General features: G+C 43.5%; 1 protein-coding gene across 5 annotated transcripts in view; it reads right to left on the reverse strand.

The window, feature by feature from the left end:
* Positions 1–3,621: 3,621 nt before the first annotated feature.
* Positions 3,622–22,635, reverse strand: part of LOC137563158 (uncharacterized) — a 246,475-nt gene continuing 227,461 nt past the window's right edge. For all 5 annotated transcript variants that reach the window (XM_068275270.1, XM_068275267.1, XM_068275268.1 and 2 more), the window contains one exon: positions 3,622–3,728. The gene's annotated coding sequence lies outside the window, so the exon portion shown is untranslated. The remainder of the gene's footprint in view (positions 3,729–22,635) is intronic.

Below are 22,635 nucleotides of genomic sequence, written 5' to 3' on the forward strand. Positions count from 1 at the left end.
AGGGGAATAGTTTGTAAAGGATAACTAAATTTAGAGGGATATGGAGGCCGCCATATTTATTTCCTTTTAAGCAATACTAGTTGACTGGCTAACCCACTGACCCTTTGCCTCTAATACTTTTAGCTATAGACCCTCAACAAGCATATGCATATCAGTTGTTTCTGACATTATTTTTAGATCGGACACGATGCTTGTTTCAGGTGAGTGATTCAGACACTACTGCAGCCAAATAGATCATCAGGGCTGCCAGGCAACTGTTATTGTTTAAAAGGAAATAAATATGGCAGCCGCCATATACCTCCCCCTACAAGTGTCCTTTAATGATTATCACTATTCTAAGCACATAGAAAGGGGATTATTGCTATCATAGTAGAGCGAAGGCATAATACAGAAGCTGTAGGATTTTATGAAGTGGTTCCCTCTGGTTTAGGGCCCCCCTATGACCACAAGCTGTGTATCCTTTTATTGTTATGCCACAGAGTGATCTAAAATGTGTCTAGACTGTTGCTTCCTCCTCACATGTCCTATACCGTAAGTGATGTCTGAACTGCCTTATAGCGGTTAGTTTCCAGCTGGATAGTGCAATGTATAGGGTGAAATGTGTGTTATTGCTTTGTGAACTGAGTCCAAATGATTGTTCTGGGTGTCAGTAATGTCAGTTCCAGGCATGCAGTGCAGGGACAATATGCAAACTAATAAGATCTTATTATACTCCAGTCAAAACAGTAAGAACATTCTAATTGGTTGCTTTGGGTCACTACACTTTGATCTCCTTAACTAATTAAACCAATTGATGTAACTGCACTGATGAAACCCCCTGAAGTCCAGCTCTGTGTATCCCTGATAAATTGCATAATTTTCAAGGACAAGGAAATGTACCGAAATGCGCTGAAAACATCCCCTTCATATATTAATATTCAACAAGCATGTTTACTCTCCCTGTAATGATTATACGGTTTTACGGAAACACGGATCACATCAGTGAGAGACATATTATGTAGGAGGGTTATTCTTATGAACGTAAACAGTGCAATCTGCAAATGTCCTTGTGGGTCATTGCTGTTTATGCTCGCTTTCTGAAACTAGTCACATCTAGAGTCATACAATGAATGCGCATCATCACGTGGCTACAAGTTATCAACTTTAAAGTCAAGTGTACGTGAAAATATAATATACTACTGGTAAGAAGCTGCCATGTCAAAGCAGACCTTCAATTCAGAACTTCCTCTCTACTTTAAAAGATAAGCAACAGCATAATAACCTTTCAATAAAAACAGTTCTTTGTTACAGCTGATACAAATCCTGCAATAAATATGCAGTGTCTCCTTTCTGCTTTCATGGAAGCAGACATAGGGGTAACATCCTGTGTTTACAAATTTGCTGCTCAAGTAGTAGGACTCCAAACTACAGCTTGAAAAGTGCAAGGTGCTAGCAGCAATGAAGACTGAAGAAAGCCCAGGCATTTGCCTGGTGTCCTTCAGTCCTACTGATCCTCACATAATCATTTTTTGTCTTGATCAATTTGGGGTTGATTCACTATAACAAATAGAGTGCCTTATCAGAGTTAATGTATCTTATCAGAGTAGCATAGCGAGCGCTACGAACTTATGCCTGCTTCTTGGCAATAACGAGAACTCCACTCATCCTGCCCTGAGCCCCTGCGGGTCCATTCACTTTAAAGAGAACCTGAAGTGGGTTCGAAGAATCCTATTAGCACACAGAGGCTAGGTCTGCATATAATGCCCAGCCTCTGTTGCTATACTGTTTTCCCCCAGGCCCCCCCCCCTGCGCTCTGCTGTCCCCATAAATCACACAGCCGTGCTAGCGACGCGCAGCATGTTGATAGCCGGCTGTTTACCTCTGCACTTGTCACTCTCGACGCTCCCCTGCCTCCTCTATATCTCCGCTCCCCGCCTGCTTCCCTTCCCTTCAATCAGCCGGGAGGGAAAAGACGCAGGTGGGGAGCAGCGACAAAGAGGAGGTGGGGGAGCTGCGAGAGTGACAAGTGCAGAGGTAAACAGCCAACTAGGGATGTCGCTAGTGCGGCGTTTGATTTATGGGGGCCAGCAGAACGCAGGGGGGGCTTGGGGGAAACAGTATAGCAACATAGGCTGGGCATTATATGTAGACCCTGCCTCTGTGTGCTAATAGGATTTTTGGAACCCACCTCGGGATCTCTTTAAAGGACATTATCCCCGCACTTTGATTAATTGATTTGATTAAGTTTGCAGCGCTCACTACGCTACTCTGATAAGGCATGTTAACTCTGATAAGGCATGACAGCTCTGATAAGGCACACTATTTGTTATCGTGAATCAACCCATTTATCTTCATTGCTGCTTGCACCTTGCACTTTTCAGGCTGTAGTTTGGAGCTATACTATTTGAGTTTTGATTTTTTTTTCTCCTCCTTCAGGCCTTGTTCACATTGCGTTCAGCTCGCGTGTCCGTCCGCGGTGGGCTTATTTTGAGGTGTTTTTTTCTTTCCAATTCCCGGCGCTCGGGTGGGCGATTCTCTTTTGTGGTTAGCGGTTTCCAAAGCGTTTTTCCTGAGAGTTTTGGTAATTCAGGAAGTGAACTCTTTGATCCGGAAAAGAAAAAATACAATGTATTTATTCTTAAAAACGTGAACGCAATCGCTCCACAAGGTGGTTTTGTGAGCGTTTTTCCTATACCTTCTATTGAGGCGGAATCGCCTCAAAAATGGCTCAAGCACCGCTTATCTAAACGGATCGGAAACGAACCGCTTAGATATAAACTATCTCATAGAAAATCATTGTGTAAGCAATTCAGGGCGATTTTGAAAAATCTCCCACTCTTAAAAAATAACAAAATCACCTGCAGTGTGAACAAGCCCATAGCCTGATCTATTTCTTCTTAATTGCTGGCACTTATGCACTTTCCCTCTCATGGTTATTATTATTTTTTGTCCTATTTTTGTCTTATTTATATGGATTTACTTATGTGCTTATTTGGTTGTATTTTGTACTGAATATTGTGTTTCTATATATAGATTATTGCATATAATTATTTGGATCAGCAGAGACCTTGTATAATTAGTGATGGTTCAGATTTACATATTTATTATTCGTGACACCATGCACTCCACCTGTGGGTGGTTTTAATTGGTTTTAATTATGAGTGTTGGTTAATGTCTCAATAAAATTCATTAATTTTTGTGATTACAATGTTGGGTCAGTTTGGTGCTTTTTGAATAGGATCCTTTTCTCTCTGTTGTTTAAGGTATACAAAGGAGAGAAATAGCAAAAAATAAAAATCTTGATATGCTAAAACAGAAAACCGAGAGCCCGATATGGTGTAGTATGTATTGGAAAAGGAGGAAAATATGAAACGTAAGTATTTATACTTACAAACGAGGGTTACCGCTAAGGCAACCACTGTTGAGGCAGGTGAGGAGTTTAGGCCTGTCCCCACTCAGGACTAAGAAGTCGCTCTCTGTGTATAGAGGAAAAAAGGGTGTAACACCCCTCCACCAGGGGTGGACTCGTAGTATTGTAAAGATGTACAGAGGCGCCAAAAGGATAAAAATCACTAAAATTGTTCAAAATGATTGGGAGGCGGAGGTGGCCCAGCTCACCCAACACAGACACGATGCTGTCGATTAAAGCAATAACAGGTTTATTTACATACTCCTAGATACAACTGGCAGTGGCAACACGTTTCACAGGCAAATCCCCGCTTCATCAGGCAATAAACAGGAGTATCACACTGAAAAATGACAGAAGCAAAAACATAATCAGATGGCTGTGTGTGGCATTTTAGCATTATGTATATATGTGGTGTCAGACAATATTCACATGGAGTGTGTTAAGGATACTAATAATAATGTGCAATGTGGGTATGAAAATTATATAAAATATTATTATATATATAATGTGGTTCAAGATCAACCATTTGGTCCAATGTGATCAGTGGCGTAGCTAAGGAGCAGTGGGACGGACGAAGAAGACGTCAGACAGGTAAGATTGACCCCCTCGCCCACCCTGCACAGGTTTACTGGGAGATATCAGAATCATAATCAGAATATCCAGATAGAACTATCCGGATGTCTCCCGGATCCGGATTTGAGCAGCTCTACTTATGTGTCCTCCTCATGCAACAGCTTTACAGTCTCTTCTCTGCCTGGCTGACAGAAGAAAGAGGGGGATGGTGGAGAGATGGGCATGTCTGACCGTGAACTGGATAATAAGCAAAATTATCACATTTCTCATCTCTTAAATTACAGTCAGCATTTATACAACCTGCCTTCTGCTAGCTGATAAGGACTAGCTTTCATGTCAGGCTGGAGAGTGAAATGTGGTGATCTCTTAAAGCAAACCTGAGACGGGGATATCAACATTTTTACATACCTGGGGCGAAACTTTGGATGCCCCCATCCCTGCCACTGTGTGCCCACTGCCCGCTCTTCTGCGCTGTGCCCCCTCCTCCTGCCGCTAAAAACGGCCCAGGGTGGGCTCCCAACCACCTGCATTCTCTGCAGGGGCTATTGTTACGCCCCTGCCTGGGGCTTCCTCCAGTCCCCTCCAGCTAGATCGCTCCCATACCGCCGTCCTCCACTGCTCACAACAGAAAGTCCTCCGGACCAGGGCATACTGCGCACGCTGGCTGTGCGCACTCCCCATCATGCTCCCGTGGCCGGAATCGTACTGCACCTGCGCATGGAGGAGCACGCACAGCCTGACTGCGCCTGCACCGACTAGCCCTGACTGGACAACTTACGGGGCCAGTTGCGGAGGTTGTGGGCAGCGGAGGATGGCGGCGTGGGAACGATCTGGCTGGAGGGGGCTGAAGAAAGCCCCAGGTATGTATACATATTTGATATCCCCTCGTCTCAACTACAGTTTAAGGTGGCCATATACTTACCGATTTTCTTTCATGGCTATCCGATCATTTTAGTAATTTGAACAATTCTGCCAGAAATTGATGCCACAAACAATGGGTTGATCTCGTCGATTGAGCAGGATGCTAAATTTCAGTCAATTGGCCACAGGTTGGGAGGGCATTGCAGGTAGCGTTCGATTCAGCAACCGACGAAGCTACTTCATCTGCTGCTTCTTCTTCTCTTAACACCAGAGTCCCGGGACACCTGTGTGACATCCCAAAAGCTAGAGGCCAAATAATAGAGGCCTCTAGTGGTCACAATAGGTACTTGCCACAGTGCCCCTAGTGTCTGTCCTCCACAGCATTATGTCCCACATGCGCCCGGGTCTTGGGAGTGAAGAAACAGCAGCCGGTGGGGAAAGAGACCTGGACCGCACTGCAGACAGGCGAGATCATGCTTCAGCCACAATGTGCAACCCAGGGTGGCTGCTGAAATCGATTGAAAATCTGTGTGTAGTGTGTGGGAGGATTAGAGTAGATACTGTATATACTCAAATACAAGTTGGCCTTGTGTATAAGTCGACTCCAATATTCAACCCTCTTAAGCTGAAATTTTTATTGACTCATGTATAAGTCTACCCAGCAAAGTTAACGGCTGCACTTGGGGACCAGGAGGGGACGGCACTGCATGCAGTATTGCAGTCATTAACCCCTTCTGTCCCTTAAGTGCAGTCAATACCTCCTTCAGGCTCCCAAGTGCTGCAATTATTCAACCCCTTCTATGTAGCCCAGTACTTCCCCCCCTACCCTTTTCCATGTTAATTGTTGTGGCCAGGACTTTCAGACCAGTGTTTTCTTGACATTTCCTTTCCTCAAAAGTTCACTTACCACTGGGTAAATTGCTGCAAATGAGAATGTCACTATTAGTACACACATTACTCAGTGTTGCCAGTGACCCCTATGAAGTGAATCAGACCTAAATTTCTAGACTTATACTCGAGTAGTATATACAATAGATCTCTCTTTGATCAGATAATGATCGGAGAGGTATCTATCTGTTGGCCATAATATTTAGTGTTTCGCCCACCTTTAGCCTGCTGCCTGCACACACAACTTCATACAATAAAACTGGGTTACAATGTAAGATCAGTAAAGGTGTGAATAATAAATTGGATATATTATATTGTACACAATACATTCCTATCTATTCCAGTCCTTTGAAAACATGACATCAGTCATATGCTGGAAGCTTTACTTTTGTGCTTTTAATGGATGGATCTGCTTGGGTGTGGGACACAACATAGGAAAAATAACTTTGCACTCTTCTCAGACTAAGCTCATCTGCAGTGATAACATAGCTCCCAACTGTCCCTCTTTTGGAGGGTCAGTCCCTCTCTGGGAATGGGAACCAAATTCCCCTGCCCCTCTTTCCCCCTCATTTGTCCCTCTTCCAGGACTGATGTACAGATCTATGTAACTACGTATTTTCTACTACGATATGTGTTTAACTTACTCTTAACTTAAATTTTATCCCTATCCATTAAATTGATATATTTTTATTTTCAAATGTTAATATGAAGGAAAATGAACCAGGATAGAAAGTACCAGTGTGGTTTGAACTGTAAAACCGTATATTTTTCTTATGTAATCTTTATGGTGTGCATGGCTAGGGGGTTGCCAGGGGCATGATTAAGGGTGTGTCAGGGCATGAGTTAAGTGTCCCTCTTTCTTATCTCAAAAAGTTGGGAGGTGTGGTGATAATGATCTAATAGCTGCCTTTTTTAACACTGAATTTTGGAGCAGAATACCTTTTATACTTGTATCTGGTTAACCACCTTATACTACTACACATTCATTGACGGTGAAAGCATTCGTTTACAAGGTGCTCATCCCATGTGTATGGATACCGCTAGATCAACAAGCCTGTATCTGCGAGCCTTGCGACCAGTTCTGGACATATCCACCTATCTACTATGGACAAGCATCTCTTAATTATCTTAGATTTTCATGTGTGAAGAAGATCGTCTATTACCTTTCAGTTCAGTACAATAGTAAACAGGGCCGTTTCTTGGGTAGTGCGGGAAGGGTGACCGCCCTGGCCACAGACAAGAAAGTAGAAGAACGGGGGCACAGGCAGAAGAACATAACTGTTATGGAGCTGGTGAGGTGCGGTGCAGCCAAATGGAAGAAAAAAGAAGACTACCAGTGCGATCACCTTCCTTGGCTCCTTCTGGGCTGCCTGCGTCCGCGTGATGACACCTGATGTCCTGTAGCAGTACTGCAGGCTATCAGTACGCAGCGCCCATGGAGGAGTCGGCTTTCCGGGCTCTCTTCGCCTGTGTGTTTTCTTGGTCCCTGCTTCCTCCTATATAAGCGGCTGTTAAAAAAGGCAGCTATTAGATCATTATCACCACACCTCCCAACTTTTTGAGATAAGAAAGAGGGACACTTAACTCATGCCCTGACACACCCTTAAAGAGAACCCGAGGTGTGTTTAAAGAATGTTATCTGCATACAGAGGCTGGATCTGCCTATACAGCCCAGCCTCTGTTGCTATCCCAAACCCCACTAAGGTCCCCCTGCACTCTGCAATCCCTCATAAATCACAGCCGTGCTGTGAGGCTGTGTTTACATCTGTAGTGTCAGTCTCAGCTGCTCCCCCGCCTCCTGCATAGCTCCGGTCCCTGCCCCCGTCCCTTCCCTCCAATCAGCAGGGAGGGAAGGGATGCAGGCGGGGACTGGAGTTCTGCAGGAGGCGGGGAGAGCAGCAGACTGACACTATAGAGATAAACACAGCCAGCTCTGACAAGCTGTTTGTCAGCAGCGTGGCTGTGATTTATGAGGGATTGCAGAGTGCAGGGGGGCCTTAGGGGGGGTTGGGATAGCAACAGAGGCTGGGCTGTATAGGCAGATCCAGCCTCTGTATGCAGATAATATTCTTCAAACCCACCTCGGTTTCTCTTTAATCATGCCCCTGGCAACCCCCTAGCCATGCACACCATAAAGATTACATAAGAAAAATATACGGTTTTACAGTTCAAACCACACTAGTACTTTCTATCCTGGTTCATTTTCCTTCATATTAACATTTGAAAATAAAAATATATCAATTTAATGGATAGGGATAAAATTTAAGTTAAGAGTAAGTTAAACACATATCGCAGTAGAAAATACGTAGTTTCTCTCCGCTCCCTGCACCTTCCGGGTCCTATCACCGCCCCCTTCCCTGCACTTCTCATCCTTTGAGGCCCATGTAATCCGCCTGTACCAACCTCTCCCAGCCATCATTGCGGTCCTATATCACCCCCCATCTGCTCCAACTTCACTCTTCCTGGACAACCTGGCCTCCTGGCTCCCCCACATCCTGTCATCTGACCTCCCCACCATCATACTCGGGGATTTCAACTTACCTATCGATGAGCCTATCTCCACTGCTGCCAAGCAGCTACTCTCCCTAACCAAATCCCTTGGTCTCTCTCAGCACACAAATTCCACCACCCACCGCGCTGGTCATACTCTTGACCTCATATTCTCAAAGTCCACCTCCCTCAGCAACCTGGACATCGCACCTTTCCCTATCTCTGACCATCACCTCCTCACCTTCACTATCTCCCCACCTACAACTTCTCTCCCCACCCCTCAGCCTGGTCGATGGCAGAGAGACCTACGTAATCTCAGCCCAAATGTCCTAGCAAGTCCCCTTCTCTCCCTCTCCTCCCACCTACCCACCCTAACATGCCCCAATGAAGCGGCTGCACAATATAACCTTGCCCTCTCATCTGCTTTAGATCAAGCTGCCCCCTCAATCTTCCGCCCTATCAAGCCCCCCAACCCTGGCACAACACCCACACACGTAACCTCAGGAAAGAAACTCGAGCAGCCGAACGGAAATGGAGGAAATCACATCTCAATTCTGACTTCCAAGATTACAAGGCCAAACTGTTACTCTTCCACACTGCCCTCTCTGTGGCTAAACAAAGGTACTTTGCAGCACTGATTGGAACCCAAGCTTCCAACCCTCGACAGCTTTTAACTACCTTCAATTCCCTCCTCAACCCCACTCCTCCCCCTCCCAGCTCCTCCCTCTCAGCCAATGACTTTGCCAACCACTTCACCACTAAAATTGCAACAATACGCAATGAAATTTCCCTCCTCCATCCCTCCCTTTTCCAATGCCTCCCAGGTCGTCCCCTTGCCTTCCCTCCCAGCTGCTCCCCTGTCTCATCCACCCCTCACCTCTTTTGCTCCTGCCACCATTGATGAAGTCAGCCTGCTGCTAGTGGCTTCCCCCACCACATCCTCTCCCTGTGATCCGGTACCCGCGAATACTCTTCGTCCCCACTTCCCTGACCTGGCCCCAGTCCTCACCTCCTTGTTCAATCTCTCCCTTTCCACAGGCATCTTTCCCAAAGCATTCAAACAGGCCACTGTGCTTCCCCTGCTGAAAAAACCCTCACTCGACCCATCCCTACCCTCAAACTACCGCCCAATCTCCCTCCTTCCCTATGCTTCTAAACTCCTCGAACGCCTAGTCCACCAGCGCATTACCCAATACATCAACACCAATACCCTACTTGACCCCCTACAGTCTGGATTCCGACCTGCACACTCAACTGAAACCAGGGCCGGGCCGAGGCATAGGCTGGAGAGGCTCCAGCCTCAGGGCGCAATGTAGGAGGGGGCGCACAATTCATTCAGCTGTCATTCCTAATTGTGTTTGAAGCAGAGAGAAATAAGAAAAGGGGATACATAGCAGTGACTGCAAGCCAGATAACTAGATATTAAGGTGTTGGGGAGGTTGTGGACCCTGTGGCCCTCCTAGTCTAATAGCAATCAGTGTGTGACGGCTGGGGAGGCAGGGATGGAGGGGCGCACTTTGGTGTCTTAGCCTTGGGTGCTGGAGGACCTTGTCCCGGCTCTGACTGAAACAGCCCTCGCCAAGGTGGTCAACGACCTTACGCTTGCCAGGGCCAAAGGCAGTTATTCCATCCTTCTCCTCCTTGACCTCTCTGCAGCATTTGACACTGTAGACCACTCCCTCCTCCTCCAATCACTACAGTCCATGGGCATCCATGGTCTTGCCTTGGCCTGGATCTCCTCCTACCTATTGAATCGCTCCTTCACCACTTCCTTCAATGGCTCCTCCTCAACCCCTGCCCCCCTCTCAGTTGGGGTCCCCCAGGGCTCTGTTCTAGGCCCCCTTCTTTTCTCCATATACACTTCCTCAATTGGCAAGCTTATCTCCTCCCTGGGCTTTAATTACCACCTTTATGCAGATGACACTCAGATTTACCTCCATACCCCCGATCTCTCATCCACCACCATAAACAAGGTCTCCTTCGGTCTCTCAGCAATTTCCTCCTGGATGTCAGCTAGGTTCCTAAAGCTTAACCTAGACAAAACTGAGCTCCTGATCTTTCCACCCCATGCTGCTGCACCCATCCCAGATTTCCACCTCACAATCGACAACACAACCATTCTCCCTACCTCCCAGGCCCGCTGCCTGGGTGTCACCTTGGACTCTGACCTCTCCTTCATCCCACACATCCAAAACATCACCAGAGCCTGCAATTTCCACCTCCGTAATATCTCCAAGATCCGCCCATTCTTAACCCCGGACACGACCAAACTGCTCATCCATGCCCTCATCATCTCCCGCCTTGATTACTGTAACTCCCTCCTTTCTGGCCTCCCCCTGAAACGCACTGCCCCCCGTCAATCAGTGATGAACGCGGCTGCAAGACTCATCCATTCTTCGCACCGCTCTGCATCCACATCTCCCCTTTGTGAATCCCTGCACTGGCTCCCTATCCGTCTCAGGATAAGTTTCAAGATTCTATGCCTGGCGTATAAATCTGTGCACAAAACACGCCCTGCCTACATCTCAGAGCTTGTTCACAAGTATACACCAGGTCGCCCCCTCCGTTCCTCCAACGACCTTCGCCTCACCACCCCGCGCATTTCACACTCCCACGCCCGCCTGCAGGATTTCTCAAGAGCTGCCCCCACCCTCTGGAACGCCCTTCCACCACCCATCAGACTTGCTCCCTCTTTCAACACATTCAAGCAAGCCCTCAAAACCCACCTCTTTATGATGGCCTACCCACCTCCTACCACACAGTAACTCTCTAAGGAATATTTAACAGCCCCCCCCCCTAGTGTTTCCACCCCTCCCTTTAGATTGTAAGCCTCTGGCAGGGTCCTCCACTCCCTAGTGTTATCTACAGGATCATGTGCTCCTGTCCTATGACAGCCTGTACTTGTATTACTGGACCTACCTAACCAGCCCATATTGCATGATCATGTATTTTGTACAATTTGTATGTATAACTTTGTTCTATGTATATAACCCTATGTATGTCATCCTTGTATCATTGTATATATTTATTGTCCAGCGCTGCGTAATATGTTGGCGCTTTATAAATACAATAAATAATAATAATAATAATAATAAAGTAGGCAGATCTACTTGTGACCTGTGACTGTGTGACTGTCCCTAAAGAGTAAGGGTTCGCGAGTCCACAGGGTGGGGGGGAAGTTGGCGCAATTTTTACACCCTTGCCCTGGGTGAAATTTAGCCTAAAAACTGCCTTGGTAGTAAAGAGGAATAACACCTGCACTGAATGAATGCTGTATATGATGAGAAGTAAAGCTGCAGGCAGTTCTGGTGCAGAGGGCTCCATCCAAACCTTGTTCTAATGCTAGAGTTTAATTTGCTTTGACTTAACAGAACACTAGAAGCCATTTACTCAATGACTCTCAAGAAGGCCACTTCCAGAGAGCACAAATTACTAGATGCATTCAAGGCCTTGTTATTATAACTGTGACATTGGCTTGTTTAGCAAAGAGTAACGGGATGACACAGTTTTGCCTCATTTCAGCTAGTGCACTAAATGAGCTGTTCTGGAAATGTACAGACCAATTATTAGTCCTGCCATGCCTGTGACTGCAGTCAGCTGTATGTCAATACAAACATCCATCAAACTGCTCATCATCATCATTGCTGGAGGTGTAAACAGCACGGATCAGACACAGAGGAAAAGGAGTTACATTCCAGCTTTCTGAAGGAAGGAAATACTTCGTACTGTACATCAAAAGTCTGCCTGGAAGCAATCAGCAGACGCACAGCCAGTACAAACGTGTGTTGCCTGTGCAATGCCATAAAAGTAAAACTACTCACTCCATGTTCAAACCATAGTTCATAAAATGGGTCATATGCACATTGCTAAAAATAAGACAAAGAAAAGGCCTAGCATGGAACATAAAAATATTTTGCCTGAAGTATGGAAAACATGCGATTTCTATCTTGATATAATTATATACTGTGTGCTGTCATTCTGGGGCGCCACAACGGTAGAAGAATGATTTGTGCAGTCAGCTGGTTTCTGCTGTTTTTGTACTTGTTGCGATTGTACAATTAATCCTACAAATGGAAGTCCACTGATATGGGTTGTACCAACATTAGCAGCACGCTGCCCTGCAGTGCAGTAAACTGGAACTACAGAGTCAACCAGTCAAGTCATTTTAATATATTCAGTCCAAAACTTACAGACACACAGGGCTTAATGCAATTAACGTTTTCTCTTGAGTTTTCTCCTGGGAGATAATTTTTCATCTTCTATTTTAAATAACTTTTCAGCACTTTGCAATTGGAAAATTACCAAAAAGTATGTGAAAAAGTACTATCAAAATTATTTTGAGTATTGTCTTTCTTCCTGGTGGTTCAAATTGGATGGCCAAGTTTAAAAATAACCTAGGAGAAAACTCAGGAGAAAAAGTTAATTGCATTTGAGCCACGATATCTAAAACATTGTACATTGCTAATTAATGGAAATGTATTATCATATGCTTTAAAAAATGGTAGGATGAGCTAGGGCTTTAACATACCGTATATACTTGCGTATAAGCCAAGGAAAAATTGGTTGACTCATGTATAAACTCCCCAGTATAGCCCCTCCACAGTAGCCTTATGTGCCCCCAGTACAAGTCAGCCCCCCTCCCCATAGCCAGATTTGCCCCAAGGATGATACAGCTGTGTCTCAAGACATCACTAGATGGCGTAATAGATATGAGACACATTGATTGCCACAGAATACCCGATCATTGTACCGTTGACACATTGCTTGCATGCTCCGCACCAGAAGCCAGTGGACACAGGTAGTTTTGAGCAGTGCACTCTGTACACCATGTTGAAGAGGATAGGGGGTACGGACACAGCAGGGAGCCAGCTGGCAAGAGCAGGATCACTAGTGCACAATCCTTACGCTCCTCTGCCAGTAGTAAAACCTGTTCCACCACCATTCTGCTCCACTGACTCGCATATAAGCCAAGGAGGTAACTTTTTAGCACATTTTTTGTACTGAAAAGTTAGGCTTATATATAATTATATAAGGTACTTATATAAGGTACATTTGTTGTTTTCTTTTAAAATTAGTAACATTCTTATTGGAAAATGCCACAGAAAGGGATAAACAATACAAACAATTGCAACAACTACAGAAACTGTTTGCCAGAAATTGTACCCTGTACAATGACTAACCTACATGTTTTAGTTATCTTATCCATAAATGAACTAGGACGTGAGACTATTATCCCTTCATATGCCCCAGAACACTATAATATTCGAAGGTGAAGCACAAAGGAGGTAGACAAATACTTGGGTTTCACACTTTGTAGAATAAGTCAAGCGGCCAGAGGTTCCTTTATCCAAAAGGCTGTTAAAACAATAGTAGACATCCTTTGGCTCTATGTTGCAGAGACCTGCAGCCACCCAGTGCACATATACTGACAGGTGGACATCATCTCATAAACCAAATCCAAAGAGTCAGATCTCCAATCCACAAAATAAAAACCAATTAAAAACAGTTACAGAAACTAATACTCACATACAGTAGTGGGTCCTTGCAAACATGACGTGGTGCGTAAACAAGCCTTAAAGAGGAACTCCAGTGAAAATAATGTAATTAAAAAAAAAGTGCTTCATTTTTACAATAATTATGTATAAATGATTTAGTCAGTGTTTGCCCATTGTAAGGAAACTGTCAGGACCATGGTCCTGATATCACACTATGGGAGGGGTTTCACCACAATATTAGCCATACATACCCCCCTGAAGATCCGTTTGTGAAAAGGAAAAGATTTCTCATGGGAAAGGGGGTATTAGCTACTGATTGGGATGAAGTTCAATTCTTGGTTATGGTTTCTCTTTAAAGGAAACCAGAGACGAATAACAACAAAAGTTTTATACATACCTGGGGCTTCCTCCAGCCCCATCCGCACGGATCACTCCCACGCCGGCGTCCTCAGCCTTCTCCAGCTCCGGTACCGGGTCCCGTAACTTCAGCCAGTCGCGGCCAGTCTGACGCAAGAGTAGTACGCTCTCTACGTATCTCTCTGGCAACTGCCAGAGCGATGCATAGAAGGCACACTTCTCTTGCGCAGACTAGACATAAAATCGAAGTACCAGGAGGCTGAAAGGAGCTTTCGTTGACATGGTATCAACTGAGAACACTAACTCTTGAAGCTCACACAGTTAATTGCCTTCATGGATTTGAACAGAAATACACACCAATCCCAGCAACTGTGTGCTGTGAGACTGATCTTCAAGCAATGTCCATCTCATTCACAGGCATATTCAGACAGGAGAGGCACAGAGTTCATGTTAACACTTTCAAGAGACAGAATTCCTATATTTCTGTTTAGAGCATCCAGAGATCCACCTTAATGATTTTAAGGCAAGAACAGTGCCAATATATTTACAGAGAAAAAAACAACAGTAGCCCAAAAATTAAAAAAGAGATGTAGTGGCAACAGTATAAATTGAAGGGGACTAAAAATTAATCATTGCTTACATTTATCTCACTTGGTCTTAGCACAGTAGGCAACGAGATTACTTGAAATTAAGTCAAGTCTTATGTTCCAGAGTCACTTGGGCACCCTGAAGTGATTCCCTCGGTAACCCATTTAGCAGTTTTGTATGAAAGTGTGGGTGGTTTGAAAGTTTATGGAGTTTTCTGTCATGCTGCCCCTACCCTTTGGAACTCCCTACCACACCCAGTAAAAACAGCCCTATCATCGCTGGGTTTATTTAAATCCAGACTGAAGATCCTCCTGTTTAGTTTGGCATTTGCGGACCTGTAAAATTCTTCCTCTGTACCACAATTTACCAATCAACCAAATACTGGTCTGAGCCATGCTTATGCGATTTGAGTTCTACGGGAGAAAAGCACTTTACAAATGTAGTTTGTTGCTGTTATTGTACAGATGCTGAAAATCAGATACAAGTGGATGCACAAATGCGTGTCACAAATTTGTGTCCAGACCCTAAGGGACTTTCTTGTGGTAATCCAGAGTATGCATGGCTATGTATGTTGGTTAACCAAATGTGAATACAATACTTGCGTTTACAAAGGGCCAGTTCTAGACTTTTTGCCACCTGAGACAAACTTGTGAGAATGCCACCTCCCCCCCTCCCCCGATAGGTAGCCTGGAGGGGGTAGCAGCCAGGAAGGGAGAGCAGTGGGCACAGTGGTGGGGAGGGGGGTCAGACCCCCCCTCACCTGGGGCTCCCCCTTCCATGTTCCCCCTCCAGCTATTAGTGGTACATTTGCCAGAAGCGAGCGGGGAAACAATTACTTCCTTACGTGCGTTCGACCGCTCGCTGTGTCAGTTCCTGCAATGCCGTCCACTGTACTTCAGTGGCTGGCATTGCAGGAAGTGATGCGGCGAGCGGTGGAACGCAAGTATGGAAGTAAGTACCTACCATTGTGCCCACTGCTCCACCTTTCTGGCTGCTACCCCCTCCAGCTCGGTGCCCCCCCCCCCCCCACAGCCAGGCGGGTGCCACCCCCCACTACCTGAGGAACCTGCCTCACCTCGCCTCAAGGGCGGCCGGGGGCTGCACTTACAGTAACCTCAATGTACAACGATGAAAATAACAACCTTTAATCCAGTCTTTTTAAAAACATTGCTGTAAATTACTCATTTACTTAAAACGGGTATGTCCAAAAACAGGCATCTGTGCCTAGCTGCTAATTGACATGATGTCCTCAACTGTCTGCCTGTTGTACATTTTACAGCCATTCTGACACTTCTTCATTTTCACTTACAATGACTTGTTTTGTACTTTAACATAGGTAGTAAAGATGCAACCATACTCAGATATTATCCACAAGACCACATTGCAGAGTATTCAAAAAGTATGACCTTTGTAAGTCAATTAAAATTTGACATAATTAGAACTAATTACTAAGGATAAAATAGTCAGGCACAGTGGATCAGACATCAAGATGTCTGTATGACTACTCTATCTATTCACAAGATTGGCCTAAGGCTAACATGCCAGGGAAGTTGAGAATGCTGTAACACGTTCCACGTATCTTCATACTTCTGTAGGACAAGGTTTTACAAACCATACATCATATGATTTTTCGTCATGAATTTATGATTTGGTACAAGTCTAAACTGGCTTTTTCTGGGTTTTGTAGTGCCCTGAAGGAAGCAGTCTGAAATTTCCTTATTGGCTTGTAAAGTTTGTAACACTGCATGCTTGTTTTTAGAAATAATGGCCATTGTTTCTACATCCTTCTTCTTCATTGTGGGATAATGCTTTGCTCATAAAGGAATTGAATCACAAAACTCCAGTGAAACTTCTGTGTGCTGATAGCACAGGGCAGCTCTACCGGGGTTTACGAGCCATGCATGTGTTTTGCACTATGTGTACACCGTATATTACGTACATGGCGTAAACACCAGGGGTTTTGCCAATCAATCCCAAAGGGAGCTATGACACAGGAAAAACATTTTATTCCGTATAAGGCCTTTAGAGTTCCCAGTATTGAGCCACACATACACAATCAATTCATGTCCCCTAAACATTAAAAAAAAAACATTATTCCAATATATCATTATTATTCTATCAAGCTTGTCAATACATCAGTTGCTCTGAATCACAATGCCCATTTAAGGAAGAATGACCAATTAAGGTCTAGGTTAGTTTAAATATAAATAGGTAGATTTCCCCGCATCCCAAAAAAAGATGCCAGTCTAGGGCTAATGGGATTTTTGATCATGGAGTTTATTCATTCTTATACATTGAGCGAATTAGTGATTATTGAGTCAGGTCAGAGTTTTATTTGACATATAAAATTACAAATTCCTAAAATTGTATTTACAAAAGCAAACATCAGCACCTACAGCTATCACACTGATGAAACAATGTATTTGTACATATATAACCATAGCATGCCACTTTTAAGCAATAGGGACATAACGATGTGATGTTCATACTGTAGAACCAGTCTATAACCATAGAATAAGCTCCCAGCGAGTTTATATGCCCGTAAGTATTATTTATATCTCTTATAAGTACAATTCAGCCGAGGTAAACACAATTCTCGATGCGTTTTGGGAACAAGAAGCACAGTAAAGTTCACTTCCTCAGAAGTAATTTCCAGGCATAATTTACTTATTTAAGATGCAGGCTGGTATCTAAAAATTGATGCAAAGAAGGCACAATGAACATACTGTAGCCAGAGTTGACATTGGAGAGACATAGGGCACAAAGGAATGGCAAGGAGCAAATGAGGTAGGGACAGAGGAGAGAGAAGGGATATGGGAGTGGATTGGAGGGATAAAAAGGGAGGGAAAGGGAGAGGGAAGAGGAGGAATGGGAGGCTGGGAAAGGATAGGAAGGGTAGGAAATGGAAAGGATAACAATCAACCTGTATCCATTTGAATCCCCCCAAAACACATTGTGCAGCCAAGAACACATTACATGGTGTTGTCAAAAAAAGGAAAGAAGACCTGAGCACCAATGGTGAAGTGAATAGAGAAAATAAAATGTCAAAATGAGTTGTCTGTATATAGTATTGTATTCACATAAAAGTAAATAAAGAGGATGGACCATAGTTGTAGCTGAAAATCAACAGGACAAATTCAGTATGCTTCGCAGAATAAAGTATGTGTCCCTTCCAGAAGGGCAAGTTGTAACGTACCCAGGTGAAAATACCACCACCTAATCAAGAGATGATGGTAATTGGGTGTTTACACCTAAATGCATAAGAAAATGCATATGTACTGTATAACAAGCTTTCCCATGTAATTCAATATGTTCAATATGTTAACACACATTGGGCTTGATTCACTAAGACAAATAGCATGACTTATCAAAGTTAAAGCAAGAAGTTTTAAATCAGGATGATACCATTTATTGGCTAACTAAAAAAGAATAAGAATAAGCAAGCTTTCGGCCCTGCAGCCTTCGTCGGGCTTACATCCTGTTAGTTAGGCTGGTGGTACAGTCAGCTATATACATGCAACGTCAAAAGGGGAAAACTGATTTTTTTCAAGCATAAATACGTCATTGTTAGTATTTATAAGGAAGACGTAGGGGAAGTGAAAGGCGGTAATTGGTGGCATGTGAGTGGGTGGGGACACACACCCATAGAGGTAACGGTATGTAATCCACGCCCATCACACATGGACTGGTAGAAAAGAAGGAAGGGAAAGGATAATGGGAAGGGATGGGGGGGGGAGAGAAAAAGAGAGATGGGAATGGGAGACAGGAGAGGTAGAGAAAAGGGAAGTGGGAGGGAATGGGAAAGGAATCCATACACTTAGCATACCATGAATACGCTCCGAAAATGCCCCCCGTTTATTGTCTAAAAACCAATAAGATACATTTAGATCATTTAAAAACCATTTATTCCTTCTTATTTTTACTAGACCTATTCAGTTTTCCCTTTCAACACAATTCACATATTGCGCTAGATGTTACATGTTTGTAGCTCAAAAGCAGCAACCAAATAATCTTTACACATTAGCTTGTAACCCAATAATTGCACCTGTCATGAATTCACAAAGTGTGTGTGTGTGTTTGCGTGCGTGCATGGCCCTCAAATTGTCCTCAAATCCACTTAGTCTCTATTTGTAATAGGCATTTACATGAGTACAGTATTATTATTATTATTATTATTTAGTATTTATATAGCGCCGACATATTACGCAGCGCTGTACAATGTATATATATATTGTCTTGTCACTAACTGTCCCTCATAGGAGCTCGCAATCTAATCCCTACCATTGCCATATGCCTATATTATGTAGTGTAAGTACTGTAGTCTAGGGCCAATTTTTAGGGGGAGCCAATTAACTTATCCGTATGTTTTTGGAATGTGGGAGGAAACCGGAGTGCCCGGAGGAAACCCACGCAGACACGGAGAGAACATACAAACTCTTTGCAGATAGTGCCCTGGCTGGGATTCGAACCAGGGACCCAGCGCTGCAAGGCGAGAGAGCTAACCACTACGCCACCGTGCTGCCCATCAGTATGTTGTATATGTTTTTTTATATATGCCAAAGTTGCTTAATTATTTCCATTACAGTCCCAATTCTTTGGAGAAAATTAATGTATTTTAAAATTACTCTATGTAGAACATAATCATGATGTGTAGACTCAAACCTGGCACTATTCTATAAATACCCCTTCATATCATTAAACCACATCATTTATCAAGCACAATATAGTCATTTACAAGGAATTAATACATGACATCCTCTATCACACTGCACCTAAAATACTACATCTGCTAGATCTCTCCACAGATATGATAATAGCAGCCACTGAGTGCATGATAATTATTAAATGAGAAAAAAGTACTGAAACCATGAACATAATGCTGACACCATTTACCACAATGTAGTTTATGTGGTACTTTCACACCGTAGTGCTTTCCCGTAATAATTTCTTTTCTTTCAGAAAAAATTACTGTGACGCAAAGAAGGTGGTTAAGAGTGAGATATCAGATGACAAAATAGTATGAAATGTAGGCTAGGAGGTGCGTCAGACGTAGATAATTACATGTAAAACCACAGAATAAAAACGATCTCTAATAACAATAAATGGGACATCCTTGCTTAACTGTTCCATTGTGATAATGAGGAAGCTCCAACGTTCAGCCTCTGCCAACACTTGGTCATATCTGAAATGTATATTTGATGTACTTGTTGCACTGTGCACTGGAACTTTATCACTGAGCACGTATTCCCCTGACAAAGCCTCCCATTGAGGGAGTGAAACATGTAGAGTAGGTAGAGGGTCATATTTATTATATGTTAGTATACTAGTACTGTCACAAAGTAGTTGTGGTTGATCACATATGCCCAGACAGATACATAGGCCTGCAATTCTAGATACTCTGCTAAACCCCAACCCCTTAATAGGATTTTAATTGATCTAGATCTGCAGCTGATACATTTTTAATTGTAGTAATAAAAGTTATATTTTTCTTCAGGTTAAAATACATATTTGTTAACGCTTTGGTCAGCAACAGAAAGAGAATCTCAACAGGACTTTAGGTAGTGAATATATAAACTTCCTCAAACACTTTGCGACTTTGGCAGTTGGATAGAGCTGTAGGTTTTAATTTGGTTGCATTAATTTAATAAAACAGCTACATTTAGCAAAGCACACTTGAATTGCTCAGTCATTTGTTTTCTGGCAGATTTAAAAATTAGAATGTGGTTAACAAAAATTATACATGGTTATCCATAGTGGTGATTGGCGTATTTTAGGCCCCTTCTACATATACAGGTTAAACCTGCTTTGTGTTACCCTATTTTGTGGCAAGAGGCTGCAAAAGCAATGAAAGTCTATGGAGACTTTCATACTTATTGTGGTCCCTTGCGATGCACTGGAAGTTTCCGATCTGACGCAAAGGCAACAGTGCGTTACTGCAAGCACCATGTTTAACGCATGTTGCTTGTGGTAATGTAAGTCTATGGGCGACACACATAGTGTAAAGGATGGAGCCCAGTGCATTGCAGCATACATGCACAGACTGACGGGAATCCGAGGAAATCCCAGTGACGTACTGCCTGCCCAACAGGGGGCAGCGCTATGCATATGACCCTGTTGGCGCACTTTATCAAAGGGTCATATGTCTGTCATTTTTTTGTGTTACTATCGGATCCGGCAGGAGAATCAAATCCCCACTGCAACGCAAAAAATAGGTGTAAAACTGTCCTTAAAGGACCTCTGTCGTGAAAATCTTAAAATGTAATATACACGTAAACATACACAAATAAGAAGTAAGTTTCATCCAGAGTAAAATGAGCCATAAATTACTTTTCTCCTATGTTGCTGTCACCTACAGTAAGTACTAGAAATCTGACAGCACCAACAGGTTTTGGACTAGCTCATCTTCTCATGGTTTTCGGGGGTTTTCTTTATTTTTAAAAGCACCTAGTGAATGGCAATTGCTCCGTCCAACTGCCAAAATAATGTACAGTGAGCAGGGAGGCTGGCCAGCATGAGCTTATAAATCTTTTTTAGGGAATGTCTTTATAAAGAATAAAGGCCATGCTGAGAATCCCCCATAAAGAGATGGACTGACCCCAAAACCTGTCGGTAATGTCAGATTTCTACTACTTACTGTAAGTGACAGCAACATAGGAGAAAAGTAATTAATGGCTTATTTTACTCTGGGAGAAATGTACTTCTTATTTGTATGTGTTTTAAATTTGAAGATTTTTGCGACAGTTCCTCTTTAAGGCTACTTTCACATTGGGAGTTGCATTCCCTGTAAAAACAAGAACGCAACGGAAAGTAAAGGTGCACAACGAACGTAAAAGGTGCACCATGCATTATTCACACAAGCATACAGTCAATGAAAGCACTGTGACTCTTAATGCATGCAACTAAATATAAGTATATTCCTGGTCTCTGCATGAGTAATTTGTCCAAGGGCCAAAACACACTGCACTTCCCTTGGCAACACAATATACACAAAGCATTGCATCTGTGTTGCTCTTCACTGTAGCTTTGCCCCACACAACCAGAGCAGCCAGGATCGTCCACCAGGCAACCTAGGCACGTACCTGGGGCCTAGTGGGTGTCAAGGGGCTCACCTGTCACCTTCTCTGACCTCTCTCCACTCCAGCTTACCAAAAGAGCCACAAGGGGGCCCAAATCCACTACTCTGTCCAGGGTCCCATTACATCTTAATCCATCTCTGCATTCAGCTATGCTGCATAGGACAGCTCTGTGGTGCATCTAAAATGCATTCAGCTCTGTGGTCAGTGATTTGCCCTGGGCATCAGCAGGTTAGGAAGCAACATAGGTTTTAGTTATGTCTTTAGTAGTACCATTGTTCTTTCATATTTACATGCCTGGGGAAAGTATCTAGCATTCTATTTATTCTGTTATAAAACAAATTTGCATGTTAGAATGTCATGTGAACATAGTGATGTTTCTGCAGAGAGCATGTTTGCATCGTTGTAAAACAGGTAAAGTGCGGTGTACTCTGCTGAGTATGAATACACCTCGCTTTGCTCATTCAGGCAAAAAGGTGAGAGTTCCTTCTCTAGTGAAAGCATACTCCGTAAGACTCATTTGTGCACATGATGGCTTCTAACCACAAAGAATGTGATTATTTTTGTTACATGTGCAGGGGTCATATCAGTCATTTTCCTCTGCTTTTACAGGAAGCCTTCTATGAACTTTTAGTATGCCTTTGTGGAAAACTAAATGGGTTTTCCAGTTTTTCAAACAGAACTATAGTCTTTCTTAAGTGTTTCATAGCTGTCATGTGAAAGAGATCAGCCTAATGTAGAAAAAGTAAAAAATCTTACTAACACTTGGAAATTATATGGCTTGTATAGATGCATCGGGTAGCCAATGTCTTTATTTTACATGAAGGCTCTAGATCACTGTCATGACTTGAAGTCAATTTTTACTAAAATCCAATTCCATAAATATCTCCCCACTCCCACCTAAACTTGTTTTTTTTGGAGA

The sequence above is a fragment of the Hyperolius riggenbachi genome, chromosome 3 (genome assembly GCF_040937935.1).
Source record: "Hyperolius riggenbachi isolate aHypRig1 chromosome 3, aHypRig1.pri, whole genome shotgun sequence".
Taxonomy (NCBI): Eukaryota; Metazoa; Chordata; class Amphibia; order Anura; family Hyperoliidae; genus Hyperolius; species Hyperolius riggenbachi.